Source organism: Eschrichtius robustus, chromosome 15, assembly GCF_028021215.1.
Source record: "Eschrichtius robustus isolate mEscRob2 chromosome 15, mEscRob2.pri, whole genome shotgun sequence".
Taxonomy (NCBI): domain Eukaryota; kingdom Metazoa; phylum Chordata; class Mammalia; order Artiodactyla; family Eschrichtiidae; genus Eschrichtius; species Eschrichtius robustus.
Window position 1 is genome coordinate 18,052,035 of NC_090838.1, and position 21,352 is coordinate 18,073,386.

Here is a 21,352-nt window from a genome sequence, read left to right on the forward strand (position 1 = left end):
TTAAGATAGTTTATTGAGCATCAATAGATAATTGAAGCACTTTCTAACCCCTTCCCAAGAATAGCCACACCATAGTTTTGAAGGGGGAGAACAGGAAAGCCCTGTGCTCAAGGGTTGCCCTGGGGGTGTGGGTTTGTCACGCTGGATGAGGTGAGAGCTGGGTGAGTCTGCAGAAGGAAACATGGGAGGAAGCCAAGGACATATCTCCCCTGTTTCAAAGTTTTGCCCAAAAAAACTAAAGGAAAGAGGATTCTCTTCCTTCTTTAACTTCTCCTCCCTCACCTCCATTGACCCTCTTCCCAGGATGCACGGAGGTCAGAATAATATGTATTAAATTGAATTTTTAATTTATTTTATTTTTACATATGAAATATTTAACATACAGAAAAAAAACAAACAAACAGAAAATAATTTAACAAATGCCCTTGTACTTCCCACCTAGCATTTAAATAGACTTTTGAGGAGCAGTCAAGAATCTTAATCAGTTTTCATAGAATTACTATTTACAGGAAAATATGTTTTACATTCTGAGAAAAACTGACTTGGGGATGAATTCCTGGGATACCCTGGCAGTCAGCAGTGGGACTGAGTATCTGCCTCCCAAGGATCTCAGAGTCTGGCAGACCCTAAAACAATGCCAGTGACTTCCATTTTCCATATCTATAGCCCCTCATGCCCCTTTTCCCACCACCACTCAGGTGTTCAGGTGTCCAGGGAAGTTACACAGACAAAGGCCCCCACTGGAGAGCTTGCCTGGACTGCTTCTCCCTGGGCCACCCGATCCTGCACCATTAGCTTCCGCCTTACCCATGAAATGTACCTGTCCTGTGTTGCATCCCTGAGACGGCCGGTAGCCAACCAATTTGATAGACATCCAGACTTTTTACTAATGGCTAAGCCATCACTGTCCCAAGGTTAGATATTTGCAAGTGAATAGGGACCTTCTAGAGACAGTGCGGTGTGACCCACGGCAGCAGTGTCATTACAAGAGGTGTTATGAGGGCACTGGGATCCTCCACTGGCACCTCCAAATCCACTCTCCATTCTTCTCTCCCTGGGAGGCTGACCTACGAGGATTACATGAGGGGAGCCCTCGCTTCTAGCTTTCTACTGAGTTTGATCAATGAGGGAACACCCCCAGGAGAGGAGAGAAGGGAGGAGAATGCAGTTCCGGTGTTTATCCTTCTAGCGCCCTTCCTGTGGAGTCACCATGGGTGGAGTCACCAGCAACCAAAGCCTGAACTCCCACTAGACAGCAAGTCCACACAGCCCTCCCTTTCTTGGGGTGAGGAACTGCTCCCCACCCTTGCTTGCTCAGGCCCAGGAGAGGTAAGGAGCCCTGCTGTTCCTGCCCCAGGAATCTGCATTATTCCCTGTGGGTTCCCTTCATCCTGCCTCCACCTCTGTACAGAGTCTATTAAAGTCCCATCAAATTGCCTAATTTGACTGTGCCATCCTATCTCCTCTGGGAAAGTAACAGTACAAAAGGAAAGTAAAACCTCTCGGCACCCCTCAACTCTTGCCACTTCCCCTCTCTTGGACAGACAACCCAGCTGGAAGCCACCAATGACACAGGCAGAGTAGCCCTGTCCCCTGCCCAATCAGGGAGATACACTCCTGAGGCCATTTCCAACTCCACGTGCCCGGAGCCCTCGGAGATACACTCCTGAGGCCATTTCCAACTCCACGTGCCCGGAGCCCTCGGAGATACACTCCTGAGGCCATTTCCAACTCCACGTGCCTGGAGCCCTCTGCCCTTGGCAAGCCTAGGTGTACGTGGTAAGCCTGGGACTACAGGTGAGGATGCCTCCACACTCCTGCTCCTACCAAATTAAGTCCCCCCTAATTCTGAGCACTTCTCTTATGCTTTATGCTTCTTCATAAAAGGACAGGATGTATTATAAGCAAAATAGGCTTGCTAAATATAGTCTATTCAGCCTGGGGAAGGCTAAATTATTCATAACCAGACCAGGATATACAATACACGCTAAACACAAATCCATTTTTGATTTTGGTATTTTTTTCTGGGGCCTGTGTATTCAGCGCCCCTGCATTGATCTGTAACTGCCCCCCGATGCCTGCATTTGCTCAGGATGATGATCTCAGCATCGGGGCCAATTACGAAGCTGTGAATAACCCCAGTCTTGCCCTCTGCAGGACAGCAGTGACCACAAGGTCATCGACTGTCCATCCTGTGCCGTGGTCCTGGAGGCATGTGCATCCCGGGAAAGGACCATCAGCTCCCCGCAGAGCCCCAAGGATAAACAAGCCCTAAAAAAGACATCATCGAAGCCAGCACAGCTCAGCATCCATTGCACCATGAAAGGCAAGAAGGGACAGAGTGACTGCAACAATTAAAACCACTGAGTCCTCAAAATGATCAATGCCCAGGAAACAATGGACAAGTCCCCTCCAAAGCAGAGGTCTCAGACCGGGCTCCCACATTTCAAATTATTTTCAACCCAAGCTCTCTTCACACAGAAGCTGCTGATTAGATTTTTCTGTGCTATGAGAATCGTTGTTGAAAATACAGATGTCTCTGAGACATTCTTCTTTTCACTACTGCTGTTTTCCAAATAAGACGAAGTAGAACCATAAAATAAATTACCGATCTCAGCTATTCCTTCTGAGTGTTGCTCCAGGAGCTGAAGACTTAGCCAGCTGACCGTGACCTAGAAGCTTCCTGAGCACCTCGGAATGGAAAATTGGAGGAGGATATGATGGAAAAGCTATAAGAAGGAATCCCTAGGCAATAATCTGCCAAGACATGGCATTTCTGTCCTAACAGAAAAGAGAAATCTGTCATAAATACATTATGTCTCTACTAAAATGGATCCAGATTTTACAAACAGTAGCTAGAAAGGAAGAGGTTTTATCTGAGGACAGAATGTGAAGTTTGGATTGAAATGGACAGTGAGTTGGTAACGCATCTATTCCCAGGAACCTACCATTACCTAAGGCCCTTGGAGATTGGGGTGACTTCTCCTTCCTAGATGAGGGCACATGCTGTATAGATTTAAAGGACCAACCTGCTGTTGCTTGACTCATGTGAGTGATTTAAGCGGCAGCCCTTGGTCTTCCAGAACCTGAGGTCAGGGAGATACCACTGGAAAGGTCATCTGGATGAGGGGCAGTGAGCAACAGCAAAACTCAGCTGCTTTCCTGACATCACAACTGCTACTAACCACCCCAGAGATGGGCCCAAACTTCAGGGTGTTTCATCTTGCAAGTGATTGCCTGGTTTCTTTCCCATATGAGAGGAGTGTGCGTTATTGATCAAAGAAAAGAGCCTGGGAGGAGGGATTCTGCAAGACTGGTGGAGCAATCAGCCCTTCTGGAAGCCAGTGAACATTTTGTTCCATTGCCTGCATCATTGGATGAAGAGTTCCCTGAAAATTCAAACCAACAGAACAAGTCCCATCCAAAGAGAAAGTTCTGGGAAGCACTGGAGTATGTGGGGAAGGGGCTGGGGCTCAAACCCCAGCTCCCCACTCCCCTGCTTGTCAGCCCGGGGCCTTGAGCACATCATTCAACCTCTCTGCGATTAGAAAAGAAACAACACCAATCCGGTCCCTTGCCTGGGAAGGTTGTGAAAGAACGCATGAGAAAGCATTTGTGAACAGTAAACCACTTACAGCTATAGGAGATAATTATCATTTTCAAGTTGGAAGCCATCAGAGTCTTGAAAGCATGACAGGCCCATATGATCTTTCCTTAAACAAGTAGTTCTCAAAGTGCCGTCCCCTCACCAGCATCACCTAGAAATTTGTGATCACCTAGGAATTTGATCATGCAAATGATCAAGACCCAGACTCACTGAATCAGAAATCCTGGTTGGGGGAGAGGAGGAAGGTGGAGAAGGCAGTGTTTAACCAGCCTCACAGGTAATTCTAGTGCACACTCAAGTGTGAGAACCACTGCTCAAAGGAACTTGTGACTTGTCTGGTATGTCTCCATCCCAAGATGACAGCTACTGCCTTGCTTAGCCCAGAAGGCCCTCTTCGGCCTGGGACAGATGAGGAGATGAGTCAGACACAGAGAAGAGAAGGACCCATCCCCTGTCCTGGCCTTGGGGGGAGTTCAAGTTAAACAGGAGCAAGAACAGCATCCACAGACTATCGGCAAAGGATCACAGATGCCCAGAATGTGTGACTGGTTGGCCTGGCTCAGTGACTGTCACTGCTGGGGGTGGGAGGGCATGGGGAGGAAAGCAATGAGTCTCCGGGGACCTAAGTTGGATGGGAAAAGGCAGAGATGAGGAAGGGCACTCCTGTGTGTGGTTGGAGAGGGGTTCGTAGGATGAGCACCCAAGCGGGAAGCAGGGCAGCTGGGAGGGGGATGGAGAAGGACTAGCTCACTTGGTCCAGGTGATTCCCTCAAGGGTCCTCTGAGCCTGAAGCTGGTTTTCCTTGTTCAGTTCAGATGCAGATTCTCTTAAATTAGTAAACCACAGGCCCTTCCAAGTTACACACTGTGCTTAATCCTCAAGCCTCCCCTAAATCTATCTTTTCCCCCCTGCCAACCACATCAGGCCTATAAATAGAGAAGCTTCAGGGGAAGGAATGGCTGAAATTACATGGTTTATTAGGATGATTATATATTATTTATGTAATAATTACATACATGATTATATAACATTACAATGATGCCTATATTCTAGCTTTATTAACCATAAAATATCATTTTTGCTTTTAAGGTTTTTATGGTTTTTTAAAAGATTTTAATTATTTGTAATTTTATTCAAATGCACCCTGAGGTTTTAGAATGAACAATGCTGCTCTAAAAATCTAATAGATAAGTAAATATTTAGTCTCTACCATCATTTCAAGAGATTTAGCCTAATATTAAAAGCTTTGGTAGTCTCAATGTGTGATTGAGAAGGATGCCGTATGGCTTGAAACCATCATGGATAAAATCATTCATTTGATCAGCAAAAAATCTACTGAGTGTCCACCATATGGCAGGCACTGTGCAAGGAACATCTTGGGATACACTTTCTCTGTACTCACGACAGATTGGGAGGGGCTCTGGGAAATGGTTCCAGAGGAGGACCTCTGGGTTTCAGAGGGGACCCTATCACCAGCTCTCTGTAGATTGTATTCTTTCTCCGCACTCTAAAATAAGGGTATTGTTCAGGGTAGACTGTGAGAACTTGCCCTCTTTATGAGCACTATATAAGTAACAGGTACTCTAATATAGGTCACTAAACACAACATAGGAATAGAACTCAGATCAAGGGATTTGCCTCCCCTGACCCGTAGCTATACAGGAACTGGAGCCCAGCCCCAAAGTTCTGAAATTCAAGTCCAGAGACCCCACACCAGGGACCATCAGTGAAGTTCTCACTGCCTCCTTTGGACATTTTTCTCCCTCATACTGCCCCTCCCGTTTCATGCCCCACAGCCCTGATATAACATCTATTAGCCAGTCTAAGCTGAAATCAAGGCACTGATAAAACAGAAGCACCAAAATATATGTTTGAACACATTTGATTTTTGAAATACTTCAAAAATCATCCAAGTAATCATTTGGGGGGAAATAAGAATTTTCTTGGACCTTCTTATACTTGTTTCATGGTTAAGTGTTTATTTTATTTTAAATTATATATCAAGGGTTATTTTATCTATTTAGCATTTGGTCCCCTAAAGGTTGCATTGGCAGGAGAAAAGAACACAATAACATAACTCACAATAAGTTGTTCATGACTTCCTCTAGCTTAGACCTCTGTCAAGTACAACTCTACTGAAAATAATGCCTATATTGTGAGACTTTGAGATATTTGCAGAAGACCCAAGGCAAAGATAGTCTTAATAAGAAGGTTTTCAGAATTCTCCTCAAACCATACCTTGGTGACAATTGCCTATCTCATTCACCCAGAAGGCAGGAAGGGTATTTGGGTCAATGATTTCTGTGCAGTGGAAAAAAATGTTTCAAATCCACTCAACATGGAAGTTACTCTCCTCCCAACAGAATCCAGGGTCAACTGCACAACTCCTGTTTCTGCTGCAGCAAAACAAGAGATTCAGAAATTAGAGGGTCAAAAGCCATTTCTAACTTCTGCAGCAGACACTATGGTAGGCATTTTGCTGATCACTTACTGGAAAAAAGGATACTCTGTTAGTGCCACCTGAATAGGGACCAGTGTCACTAGAGCTAACCAAACGTAGCCAATAAAGATACAACCTAAATATAACCCTGGAATCATCACATAACAAAGGAGGATAGCAAGGGAAGAAAAATGGAATAAAACAAGAACAAAACAGACAGGAAACTATTAATAAAATGGCAATAGTTAAGTCCTCACCTATTAATAATTATTTTAAATATAAATGGATTAAATTCCCCAATCAAAAGGCTTAGAGTGGCTGAATAGATAAAAGAGCAAGATCTAGCAATTTGCTGTCTATAAACACCCCAATTTAAACTTAAGGACATACATAGGCTGAAAGTGAAGGGATGGAAAAGCTACTCTGTGCAAATGGTAACCAAAAGAAAGCAGGGGTGGGTATACTTATGTCAGAAAAATCTAGACTTTAAGTCAAAAGCTGTCCTAGAGATGAAGATGGTCATTATTTAATGATAAAAGGGTCAATTCACCAGGAAGATCTAACAATTACAAATATATATGCACCCAACATCAGAGCACCTGAATATTAAAACAAATATTGACAGATCTAAAGGGAGAAATTGACAGCAATACAACAGTAGCAGGAGACTTCTCTATCCCACTTTCAATAATGGACAGAACATCCAGACAGAAAATCAGTAAAGAAACAGTTGATTTGAACAATGCTATAGACCAAATGGACCTAAAAGATATATTAAGAACTTTTCACTCAATAGCAGAATGCACATTCTTCTCAAGTGCTCTCAAAACATTCTCCAGGCTAAATCATAAGTGAAGTCACAAAACAAGTCTCAACAAATTTAAGAAGATAGAATAATTCCAAGTATCTTTTCAGACCAGAGTAGAATAAAACTAGAAATCAGTAACAGCAAGAAAATGAAAAAATTCATAAGTACATGGAAACTAAATGACACACTCTTGAATAACAATTGAGTCAAAGAAGAAATCAAAGGGAATTTTTAAAATATCCTGAGATAAACAAAGACAAAAATACAACATACCAAAACTTATGGGATGCCATAAAAGCAGTACTAAGGAAGTTTTAGGTTTTTTAGCAAAAAATACATCAAAAAAAGAAAAGATCTCAAATAAACAATCAAACTTTACACCTCAAGCAACTAGAAAAAGAAAACAAACTAAGCCCAAAGTTAGGAGAAGGAAGGAAATAATACAAATTAGAGCAGAAATAAATCAAATAGAGAAACAGTAGAAAAAAATCAAGAAAACTAAGAATTCATTTTTTGAAAAAATAAAACAAAATTTACAAACACTTAGCTAGACTAACTGAGAAAAAAAGAGAGAAGACTCAAAGAAAATCATAAATGAAATAGGAAACATTACAATAGATGCCTCAGAAGTAAAAAGGATCATAAGAGACTTTAAGAACAATTACACATTAACAAGCTGGATAACCTAAAAGAGAGGGATAAATATCTAGAAAGAGACAATTTACCAAACTAAATCAAGAAAAAGTAGAAAGCCTGAACAGACCAATAACAAATAAAGATTTAATCAGTATTTAAAAACCTCCTCAAAATGAAAAACCCAGGACAAATATGATCTACAGCTTCAATGAAATCGCTATCAAAACTCCAACATTTTCACAGAAATAGAAAAAGCAATCCTAAAATTCATAGAGAACCACAAAAGACGCTGAATAGCCAAAGCAGTCTTGAGAAAGAGGAACAAAGTAGGCTGCATCACACTTCCTGATTTCAAATTAACCATAGTAATCAAAATAGCATAGTACCAGCATAAAAACAGATACATAGAACAATGAAACAGAATCTAGAGCCTAGAAATAAACCCCCACATATACAGTCATCGAATCTTCAACAAGGGCACCAAAAATAAACAATGGTAAAAGGATAGATTTTTTAATAAATAGTTTGGAGAAGACTGTATGTCCACAGGCAAGGGAATGAAATTGGACCCATCTTACACCATATACAGGGATTAAAGACTTAAATGTATGACCTGAAACTGTAAAACTCCTAGAAGAAAACAAAGGGAAAAACTCCTTGACATTATCCTTGGCAATAATTTTTTTTGATATGACACCAAAAGCACAAACAACAAAAGCAAAATAAACAAGTGGGATTGCCTCACTTGGACTTCAGACATCAGTCGAAAGTTGAGGTTGTTACCTGTACTTCTGACCAACTAGCTATAAATCAGAGGTTCCCAAAACCCCCTACTCAGGTTCCATTAACTTGCTGGAGCACCTCACAGAACTCAAAGAAACATTTTACTTACCAGATTACCAATTTATTATAAAAGAATATAACTCAGGAACTGCCAGATGGAAGAGATGCTGAGGGCAAGTGATGGGGAAAGGATCAGCCACTCTCCGCAAATCTCCATGTGTTCACTAACCTGGAAGGTCTCTGAACCCACTCCTCTTGGGTTTTTATGGACGCTTCATTACATAGTCATGACTGATTAAATCTTTGGCCATTGGCAATTGATTCAACCTCCAGGCCCTCTTCCCCCCCAGGAGGTTAGGGGGTGAGGGTTGAAAATTCCAACCCTCCAATCACAAGGTGATTGTGATAAACCAGCCCTCATCCTTAGGTGTTTTCCAAAAGTCACCTCATTAATAAAACAAAAGATACCTTTATCACTCTCAACACTTAGGAAATTCCAAGGACTTTGGGAGCTCTGAGACAGGAACAGTGGAGGAAGATCAAATATATATAAAAAATATATTTTGGTAACTTGAAGGATCAAATATATATTTCTTATAAATCACAATATCACAGGGTTAATATCCAAATTCATATATTTATAATGCAATTAAAAAATGGGCAAAGGATCTGAATAGACATTTCTCAAAAGAAGACTTACAAATGGACAATAAATGCATGAAAAGATGCTCAATTATCAGGAAAACGCAAATCAAAACCATAATGAGAAATCACCTCACACCTGTTAGGATGGCTATTATCAAAAGGACAAAAAATAGCAAATGTTGGCAAGGATGTGGAGAAAAGAGAACCATTTTGCACTGTTGGCGGGAATGTAAATTGGTATAGTCATTATGGAAAATAATATGGAGGTGCCTCAAAAAATTAAAAACAGAACTACTATATGATTCAGCAAGTCCACTTCTGGTTATATATCCAAAGGAAATGAAATCGGTATCTCAAAGAGACATCTGCACCCCATGTTCACTGCAGCATTATTCACAATACCTGAGATATGGAACAGACCAAGTATCCATCAACAGATGAGTAAAGAAATTGTATCCATTATATATATACATATATATATACTTGTATACATATTATACATGTGTACAGATGCACATACACACACACACACACACACACACACACACACATTCAGCCTTAAAAAAAGAAGAAAATCCTGTCATTTGTGACAGGATGTGAACCTGGAGGACACTATGCTGAGTGAAAAAAGCCAGACACAGAAAGAAAAATTCTGCATTATCTCACTTCTATGTGGAATCTAAAAAAGTTGAATTCATAGAAGCAGAGTGTAGAATGGTGGTTACCAGGGGCAGGTCAGGGAGGGGGATTGGGGGAAATGTGGAGATATTGGCCAAACAATGCAAAGTTTCAGTTATGTAGGATGAATAGTTCTAGAGATCTAATGTACAATACTGTGAATATAGTTAATAACATTGTATTGTATACTTGAAATTTGCTAGGAGAGTAGATCTTAAGTGTTCTCACCACACCCACAGAAAAAGGTAACTATGTGAAGGGATGAATTTGTCAATTAGCTTGACTATAGAAATTATTTCACAAGTCAATTAGCTTGACTATAGAAATTATTTCACAAGGTATATGTATATGAAAACATCATGTTGTATACTTTGAATATACACAGTTTTTATTAAAAAAAGAAAAACTTCAAGTAAAAAATTATAAACATTAAACAGGTGAAAAGAGGAGAAAGTGCAAGCTGACTGAAACAATATGAAGTCTATTGGTAATTACATGCAATGTAAATGCAATACTTTTTAATTACTTTGTAATGGTTATGTGATGTATTCCATAGAATTGGTAATGCATTTTTAACATTCCTTTATTGATAAACATTTAAACTGTTTCTAATATTCCTTATTAAAACCAATGTAGGGAGTTCTCTGGCAGTCCAGTGGTTAGGACTTGGCACTTTCACTGCTGTGGCCCGGGTTCAATCCCTGGTGGAGGAACTGAGATCCTGCAAGCTGTGTAGTGCAGCCAAAAATTTTTAAAAATAAATTTGAGAGGGCAGATAGCAGAAGTAAGAAGAACTACAATTCTGCAGCCTATGGAAGGAAAATCACATTCACAGAAAGATAGACAAAATGAAAAGGCAGAGGACTTTGTACCAGATGAAGGAACAAGATAAAACCCCAGAAAAACAACTAAATGAAGTGGAGATAGGCAACCGTCCAGAAAAAGAATTCAGAATAATGATAGTGAAGATGATCCAGGACCTCGGAAAAAGAATGGAGGCAAAGATCAAGAAGATGCAAGAAATGTTTAACAAAGACCTAGAAGAATTAAAGAACAAACAAACAGAGATGAACAATACAATAACTGAAATGAAAAATACACTAGAAGGAATCAATAGCAGAATAACTGAGGCAGAAGAACGGATAAGTGACATGGAAGACAGAATGGTAGAATTCACTGTTACAGAACAGAATAAAGAAAAAAGAATGAAAAGAAATGAAGACAGCCTAAGAGACCTCTGGGACAACATTAAACACAACAACATTCACATTATAGGGGTCCAAGAAGGAAAAGAGAGAGAGAAAGGACCCGAAAAAATATTTGAAGAGATTATAGTCGAAAATTCCCTAACATGGGAAAGGAAATAGCCACCCAAGTCCAGGAAGTGCAGAGAGTCCCAGGCAGGATAAACCCAAGGAGAAACACGCCGAGAGACACGGTAATCAAATTGACAAAAATTAAAGACAAAGAAAAATTATTGAAAGCAGCAAGGGATAAAAGACAAATAACATACAAGGGAACTCCCGTAAGGTTAACAGCTGATTTCTCAGCAGAAACTCTACAAGCCAGAAGGGAGTGGTGTGATATATTTGAAGTGATGAAAGGGAAGAACATACAGCCAAGATTACTCTACCCGGCAAGCATCTCATTCAGATTCGACAGAGAACTAAAAAGCTTTACAGACAAGCAAAAGTTAAGAGAATTCAGCACCACCAAACCAGCTCTACAACAAATGCTAAAGGAACTTCTCTAAGGGGGAAACACAAGAGAAGAAAAGGACCTACAAAAACAAACCCAAAACAATTAAGAAAATGGTCATAGGAACATACATATCGATAATTACCTCAAATGTGAATGGATTAAATGCTCCAACCAAAAGACACAGGCTCATTGAATGGATACAAAAACAAGACCTATATATATGCTGTCTACAAGAGACCCACTTCAGACCTAGGGACACATACAGTCTGAAAGTGAGGGAATGGAAAAAGATATTGCATGCAAACGGAAATCAAAAGAACGCTGGAGTAGCAATACTCATCAGATAAAATAGACTTTAAAATAAAGAATGTTACAAGAAACAAGGAAGGACACTACATAATGATCAAGGGATCAATCCAAGAAGAAGATATAACAATTATAAATAAATATGCACCCAACAGAGGAGCACCTCAATAAATAAGGCAACTGTTAACAGCTATAAAAGAGGAAATAGACAGTAACACAATAATAGTGGGGGACTTTAACACCTCACTTACACCACTGGACAGATCATCCAAACAGAAAATTAATAAGGAAACACAAGCTTTAAATGACACAATAGACCAGATAGATTTAATTGATATTTATAGGACATTCCATCCAAAAACAGCAGATTACACTGTCTTCTCAAGTGCACATGGAACATTCTCCAGGATAGATCACATCTTGGGTCACAAATCAAGCCTCAGTAAATTTAAGAAAATTGAAATAATATCAAGCATCTTTACTGACCACAACGTTATGAGATTAGAAATCAATTACAGGGAAAAAAACAGAAATACATGGAACAGAAATACAAGCTAAACAATACATTAGTACATAACCAAGAGATCACTAAAGAAAACAAAGAGGAAATCAAAAAATACCTAGAGACAAATGACAATGAAAACACGACGATCCAGAACCTATGGGATGCAGCAAAAACAGTTGTAAGGGGGAAGTTTATAGCAATACAAGCCTACCTCAAGAAACAAGAAAAATCTCAAATAAACAATCTAACCTTACACCTAACAGAATGAGAGAAAGAAGAACAAACAAAACCCAAAGTTAGCAGAAGGAAAGAAATCATAAAGATCAGAGCAGAAATAAATGAAATAGAAACAAAGAAAACAATAGCAAAGATCAATAAAACTAAAAGCTGGTTCTTTGAGAAGATAAACAAAATTGATAAACCATTAGCCAGACTCATCAAGAGAAAGAGGGAGAGGACTCAAATCAATAAAATTAGAAATGAAAGAGGAGAAGTTACAACAGACACCACAGAAATACAAAGCATCCTAAGAGACTATTGCAAACAACTCTATGCCAATAAAATAAACAACCTGGAAGAAACGGACAAATTCTTAGAAAGGTATAACCCTCCAAGACTAAACCAGGAAGAAAAAGAAAATATGAACAGATCAATCACAAGTAATGAAATTGAAACTGTGATTTAAAATCTTTCAACAAACAAAAGTCCAGGACCAAATGGCTTCATAGGTGAATTCTATCAAATGCTTAGAGAAGTGCTAACACCCATCCTTCTCAAACTCTTCCAAAAAATTGCACAGGAAGGAACACTCCCAAACTCATTCTATGAGGCCACCATCACCCTGATACCAAAACCACACAAAGATACTACAAAAAAAGAAAATTACAAACCAATATCACTGATGAATATAGATGCAAAAATCCTCAACAAAATACTAGCAAACAGAGTCCAACAACACATTAAAAGGATCATACACGATGATCAAGTGGGATTTATCCCAGGGATGCAAGGATTCTTCAATATATGCAAATCAATCAATGTGATACACCATATTAACAAATTGAAGAATAAAAACCATATGATCATCTCAATAGACTCAGAAAAAGCTTTTGACAAAATTCAACACCCATTTATGATAAAAACTCTCTAGAAAGTGGGCATAGAGGGAACTTACCTCAACATAACAAAGGCCATATACGACAAACCCACAGCAAACATCATTCTCAATGGTGAAAAACTGAAAGCATTTCCTCTAAGATCAGGAACAAGACGAGGATGTCCACTCTCGCCACTATTATTCAACATAGTTTTGGAAGTCCTAGCCATGGCAATCAGAGAAGAAAAAGAAATAAAAGGAATACCAATTGGAAAAGAAGAAGTAAAACTGTCATTGTTTGCAGATGACATGATACTATACATAGAGAATCCTAAAGATGCCACCAGAAAACTACTAGAGCTAATCAATGAGTTTGGTAAACTTGCAGGATACAAAATTAATGCACAGAAATCTCTTGCATTCCTATACACTAATGATGAAAAATCTGAAAGAGAAATTAAGGAAACACCCCCATTTACCATTGCAACAAAAAGAATAAAATACCTAGGAATAAACCTACCTAGGGAGACAAAAGCCCTGTATGCAGAAAATTATAAGACACTGATGAAAGAAATTAAAGATGATACAAACAGATGGAGAGATATACCATGTTTTTGGATTGGAAGAATCAATACTGTGAAAATGACTATACTACCCAAAGCAATCTACAGATTCAATGCAATCCCTATCAAATTACCCATGGCATTTTTTACAGAACTAGAACAAAAAAATCTTAAAATTTGTATGGAGACACAAAAGACCCCGAATAGCCAAAGCAGTCTTGAGGCAAAAAAATGGAGCTGGAGGAATCAGACTCCCTGACTTCAGACTCTACTACATAGCTACAATAATCAAGACAGTATGGTACTGGCACAAAAACAGTAATATAGATCAATGGAACAGGCTAGAAAGACCAGAGATAAACCCACGCACCCATGGTCAACTAATCTATGACAAAGGAGGCAAGGATATACAATGGAGAAAAGACAGTCTCTTCAATAAGTGGTGCTGGGAAAACTGGACAGCTACATGTAAAAGAATGAAATTAGAACACTCCCTAACACCATACACAAAAATAAACTCAAAATGGATTCGAGACCTAAATGTAAGACTGGACACTATAAAACTCTTAGAGGAAAACATAGGAAGAACACTCTTTGACATAAATCACAGCAAGATCTTTTTTGATCCACCTCCTAGAGTAATGGAAATAAAAAAATAAATAAACAAATGGGACCTAATGAAACTTAAAAACTTTTGCCAAGCAAAAGAAACTACAAACAAGATGAAAAGACAACCCTCAGAATGGGAGAAAATATTTGCAAATGAATCAATGGACAAAGGATTAATCTCCAAAATATATAAACAGCTCATGCAGCTCAATATTTAAAAAACAAACAACCCAATCAAAAAATGGGCAGAAGACCTAAATAGACATTTCTCCAGAGAAGAGACACAGGTGGCCAAGAAGCAAATGGAAATCTGCTCAACATCACTAATTATTAGAGAAATGCAAGTCAAAACTACAATGAGGTTTATCACCTCACACCAGTTAGAATGGGCATCATCAGAAAATCTACAAACAACACATGCTGGAGAGGGTGTGGAGAAAAGGGAACCCTCTTGCACTGTTGGTGGGAATGTAAATTGATACAGCCACTATGGAGAACAGTATGGAGGTTCCTTAAAAAACTAAAAATAGAACTACCATATGACCCAGCAATCCCACTACTGGGCATATACCCAGCAAAAACCATAATTCAAAAAGACACATGCACCCCAATGTTCATTGCAGCACTATTTACAGTAGCCAGGACATGGAAACAACCTAAATGCCCATCGACAGACGAATGGATAAAGGAAATGTGGTACATATATACAACAGAATATTACTCAGCCATAAAAAGGAACGAAATTGTAGAGATGTGGTTGGATCTAGAGACTGTCATACAGAGTGTAGTAAGTCAGGAAGAGAAAAACAAATATCGTATATTAACACATATATGTGGAACCTAGAAAAATGGTACAGATGAACCGGTTTGCAGGGCAGAAATTGAGACACAGATGTAGAGAACAAACATATGGACACCAAGGGGGAAAGTGGTGGGGGTGGTGGTGGTGGGATGAATTGGGAGGTTGGGATTGACATATATACACTAATATGTATAAAATGGGTAACCAGTAAGAACCTGCTGTATAAAAAAATAAAATAAAATTCAAAAAATAAATAAATAAATGTTTAAAAACCCAATGTATCATTAGTATAAATATACAAAGAACTGTATATGATTACAACTAAGTTTATAGAGTGAACAATGTAATAAAATATTTAATTCAAATATAATAAAGTATATTAAAATATATAAAATATAACAAAATATATAATATAATAATAAAATATTTAATTCAAATGTTTGAATTAAATATACATATATCCCTGAGAAATCATATTCGTTGAAACCAGTAAGTTTAAAATGACTTTTCTGGCACAGACTAGCACAGAGCATGGAGCACCTGGAACAAAGAAGATGTGTTCATGATACAGAAATAAAACCATGGCAGTTAAAAGATAAAGAACAAGGGGCACATATATACAATGGAATATTACTCAGCCATAAAAAGAAATGAAATGGAGGTATTTATAATGAGGTGGATGGAGTTAGAGTCTGTCATACAGAGTGAACTAAGTCAGAAAGAGAAAAACAAATACAGTATGCTAACACATATATACGGAATCTAAGGGAAAAAAAAAAGGCCATGAAGAACCTAGTGGCAAGACGGGAATAAAGACACAGACCTACTAGAGAATGGACCTGAGGATATGGGGAGGGGGTGGGGTGAGATGTGACAGGGTGAGAGAGTGTCATGGACATATATACACTACCAAATGTAAAATAGATAGCTAGTGGGAAGCAGCCGCATAGCACAGGGAGATCAGCTCGGTGCTTTGTGACCACCTAGAGGGGTGGGATGGGGAGGGTGGGAGGGAGGGAGATGCAAGAGGGAAGAGATATGGGAATATATTGTATATGTATAACTGATTCACTTTGTTATAAAGCAGAAGCTAACACACCATTGTAAGGCAATTATACTTCAATAAAGATGTTTAAAGAAAAAAAGAAAGAAAGAAAGAAAGAAATAAGAAAGAAAGAAAGAAAGAAAGAAAGAAAGAAAGAAAGAAAGAAAGAAAGAAAGAACGAACGAACAAGGGGGAGCCATGAGGGAGAGATTTGCCCTAGTCAGATGTTTCCAAGAGATTCATTGATTCCACCCCAAAAAGAAATTGGAAGCTAAATCAGACCCAAAAATGTACAGTGAACAGATTTTCTTCTGTGTGCTCAGGTTTAGGTTAACTGGCTTGTAAACTCTACTGAGTTCTTATTTCATAGTGTGCATGTCCTCAATTAATCACTTTGTGGTTATTATCCAGCTAGAGTTGAAGAACTGGTTTGGGAATATTTATGAATGGATTATCTCAACCTGGGAAACTCACCTTGGCAACTGTAGTCAAAATAAGGAAGATCAACTCAACTTGGTTCTCTCCCAGAACAGGGTCTAAAGAAGGTCCAATTCTGTCTGAAAATGTCTGCTTTATATTATACTAGCCCTAGATCTGAAAAGGGGATTGATATTCCAAGGGAAAACTCACCTCAGTTGTTTTTAGGACAAGTTACTAAAAGATATTTATCTCCCCAAAATATGCACCATGTCTTCAAGGTCTCTGGCCCCATCCAGTTTCTCACATTTGATGCCAGCTCAAGGCCATCCCAAGTACCCTCACCCTCACTGTTCTTAGAGGACATAGACCACCACTGACCAATAGGAAAAGAATGCAAGCCACATATGATTTTAAATTTTTAGTAGCCACACTTAAAAAAAGTAAAATGAAAAATGAAACAGGGAAAGTAATTTCAATAGTATGTTTTCTTTAACCCAATATATTCAAAATATGATCATCTCAACATGTAATCAACATAAAATATTATTCAACAGACGTCGCCCATTCTTTCTTTGGACTAAGTCTTTGAAATCTGCTATGTATGTTTTACACATAGCGAGTCTCCGTTTGGACCAGTCACATGTCATGTGCTCAGCAGCCACGTGTGGCTCCTGGTCGTCCTTTTGAACAGTGCAGACTAAATGACCTCATTCCAAGTCCTCCATCCCCAGCTGTGATGTCCTAGACTAGGCCCAGGAACCAGGCCTGGATGCCGGTACCCACCGTGGTATTTGCCAGTGTCCCTCACCTATGAGTCTGAAGTGGGTCAAAGAGAGCCAGCCTCTGTGCCCACAGGACCTGGCTGGGCAGCAGGTGCCAACTCTTCCCGCAGCCCAGCGAGCTGGACCTCGCTTCTTATCTAGGATCTGCTCTCTGAGTGGCCGTTCTGAGTCCTGATGAAACAGTTAACTCCCTTTATAAAATTTCTGAGAGGATGTTTTATTTCTTCATGTGAATTAGAAAAGGCTATTTTTAAAATCAAAGAATAATCTTTAGATCTTTAGGGGGAAACGGCTTCCTCACCAGTGACCTGTGTGTGCACTTCACCCTTAAGGAGCACTGGCCTCCAGAAGGAAAGCTCATCACCGCCAGGGAAGGTGAGTGTCAAGCCCGCTTGCATCCACCTAGCCCTCCCCAGGTCAGTGGGGGAGCCGGCCGGAGAGCAAGGAGATGAAAGCAGGTTCCTGGAGGGGTAAGTGGGAACACGTGCTGGAGACCTTTCTTTGAAAATCTAATCCAGGGTGTGCAGGAGGCCCAGCACCTCCTGGACCAGGAAGCAGTAACGAGATAATGCGTGAAATGATTTAGTGGCCCCTATCACCTCCTCATGGGGCTCAGCAATGCCACTGTTAGTACTTCTGACACTTAAGACACTCCAGGAGGAGACAGTTATTGTCACCCCAGAGTGAGGAAGGAACCTGGATGCGGGTCCTGAAAAAGGAAAGTCCAGGAAAGAATACAGAATGGCAGACAGGGTGTGGTGGGCAAATGTTGCTGACTGCCTCTCAGTGTCGGGCCCAGCGCTCAGGACAAGGCACAAAGGGCTAAGGTGGCAACTCAGGCACTAACCCATTCTGTGGTTCTCTGGGCTCTCTCAGGGCAGGCTGCTAGACAAACGTTGGCCTGACCTCTCCAGCACCCACCTCCATAAGGCTAGCAGTGGCTGCTAAGTGACACGGTGCTGATGGAGAGGTGGGCAAGTCCTAGGGCTACCAATCAACTTATGTATTCTCATGTTCAACAGATGCATATTAAACACCAAGGTCCCAGTTAGCTTCTTAAAAAGATCATCTCAACATGCAAACAACCCAAGTGCCCATCAACATATGATTGGTTTAAGAAGATGTGGTATATATACATATATATATATATATATATATACACAGTGGAATATTAGTCATAAAAAAGAATGAAATATTGCCATTTGCAACAACATGGATGGACCTAGAGATTATCATACTAAGTGAAGGAAGTCAGACAGAGAAAGACAAATATTACATGATATCACTTGTATGTGGAATCTTTAAAAATGATACAAATGAATATATATATACAAAACAGAAACAGACTTACGTACATAGAAAACAAACTTATGGCTACCAAAAGAGAAAGGGAGGGTGGGAGGGATAAATTAGGAGTATGGTTAACAGATAAAAACTATCATACATAAAATAGATAAGCAGAAAGGACCTACTGTAGAGCACAGGGAAATATATTCAATATCTTGTAATAACCTATAATGGAAAATAATCTGAAAAAAAAAAAAATATATATATATATAACTGAATCACTTTGCTGTACGCCAGAAACTAACACAGTATTGTAAATCAACTATGTTTCAATTAAAAAAAGATAATCTTCCCCCCAACTAATTGTGTTTTAACCAGTATTGGAATCCTGAATCTGTGTTCTCTTCGCTCCTTTCTCCCTCCCCTGCTCTATCTAGTCTCTGGGTTGCTGAGTGTTCCTTATATGAACAAAGTTCTGTGGAGGCACAGAGCACAGAGGAACTAAATCCTGTAGAGCTGTTGGCCAAGACTTCAGGACTATGACATAAGAGCCGGAACTGAAAGGTTGGGTGAGAATTTTTCATGTAGAAAATGAGAGGAATATCCCAGACAGAGGACATAATAGTCATAAAGCAACAGAGCTGAGAGAAGGATTAGCAAGGTTGAATCCAACCTTAGAGAGTTCATAGGCTGCCCCAGGCCAGCTCAGAGACTGGACCTACACTGAGGGTCTCCTAGCTTCTGTAGATTTCTTTTCGCACATGGCACAGTTGGAATGTGTCTGGTCTCTTCTATAATTTCACTTGCACACCTCTGATTTCACATTTCTTTTTTTCTAGACAAGCACAAAAATAATCCCTGAATTTGACATGCCCAGAGCTTCCTAACATCCTCAGGTCTGTGAGCTATTCTTACAAATAGCATAAGTGACTTCAACATTCCCTACCAATGCAGCTGTAGCACTTTTAATGTTTACAATCCTGTGTCACCCTGGGCCTGAGATGCTCTTCCAATTAAACCCTGGTTACACTTCTCTTTCCAAGTGCGAAAGAATCCAATTAAAGTTAATGAAAGTAATCAGTCTGCAAGTCTCAGGTTGTTCTGCCCCATTTGTGAATACAGGTAATAACACCCACTGACCTTGTGGAGGGAGAGGAGGCGCCATCTTTGACTGCAAATGAGCCAGACCTGAGCCAGCCAGGGAAACCCGGAATTTAGGAGGTCACCCTGTTTGGACTCCCACACAGAGCTCAGGATCCCATTAAGCATTAACTATAGGAATCTGTCCTTTAAGGAGCTTCCGACTCATTTGGCTGCCATATGGCTGGGGCTTAGCAGTGCCTCCCATAAGCCTGAATTCCTGGGACACCCTACACTTATTTTCAAGAAGCCATTCATCGCATTACTCTTGATTTTCTATCTGGCTTCCAAGAAGCAGCTCCCAAAGAATAACACAGTTAGAGCACCAAAAACCCGTGAGATGAAATCAGCTCAAGTCCTCTATCGGAGCTTGCATGACCCTTCTCCAGCCCCTGGTGCTAACTCTCAGAGCACCAGATGGACCTGCTGGGTGTCAGCTCAGAGGGTCAGCCTAGGACCCTTCCGGAAGCATCAACGGGACCCACGTCCTCATGCCAGAAAAGCTGTGAGAACACCCCTCAGACACCAGAGACTTAGCAGGAGCGTTACTTGTCACCATTCATTCCAGAAGGGCCTGTCCTCCCGGGGCACTCCTTCTGCCCAAGTGCAGTTGAAAAACCACACACCCACCTAAGCTGCATTTGCTCCTCACTGTTCTGCATTTGTTTTGAAGGCTGACTCACTCGACAGTCATTTCTTGGCATAATCTTGAAGTTTTGACCTCAAATTATGGTCCCATGCTTTCTGTTTCCTCAGATCACTGTCTTTAGACGCGAGAATCTGACCCTGGCCCCATCTGATACCAATGAAGGAGCCTGTCCCTGTTCTCGGGGAGCTCGGCTCTGGCTGGGGAAACAAAGCCGACGCTTGTGAGCAGTTGGAAAACTGAACAAGGCAATAAATAATTAAGTGCTACTTAATCACATAATTGATTAATTATAACTAATTGCTACTTAAATGAACTGCTCTAGTCCACATTGATCTTCCTCGGCTCTGACCTCATAGAGTGGCCATGGTCTGAACCGCTTACTTGGGCATTTGCACATTGTCCAGAACATTCTTCTCATCCTCTCATGGATGAGTCTCCTCTCTCATGACTGGTAGTGTCCTCAAGGGCAGGACCAGGTCTTTTCAGTTTCTTCCTCCTCTGTCTCCCACAGCAGAATCATCCCATTCAAAGCATAAGGCTCTTTGCTTAATAAACACTTGGTGATTAATGTCAAAAATGTGGACCAGTGTTCATATAACCAATGTGCCCCAGCTTCACACAACGATGAGTACAAACTAGGGTCACACAACCACAATCAACTTTGCTTCATTAACTTAGCCCCCTAAAAATGTCCTTGGGAATGTCCCATCTTATGTTCCTCTACTCTGTCTTGTGAAGCCACCAGGATAGTGGTTCTGTCATTGGCCACACTGTCCTGCTAGGATCCAACCCACAGCCACCACTCTGATGGCTCACGCAAGACCCTTCTTTCCCCTATGTGTTGTTTGAT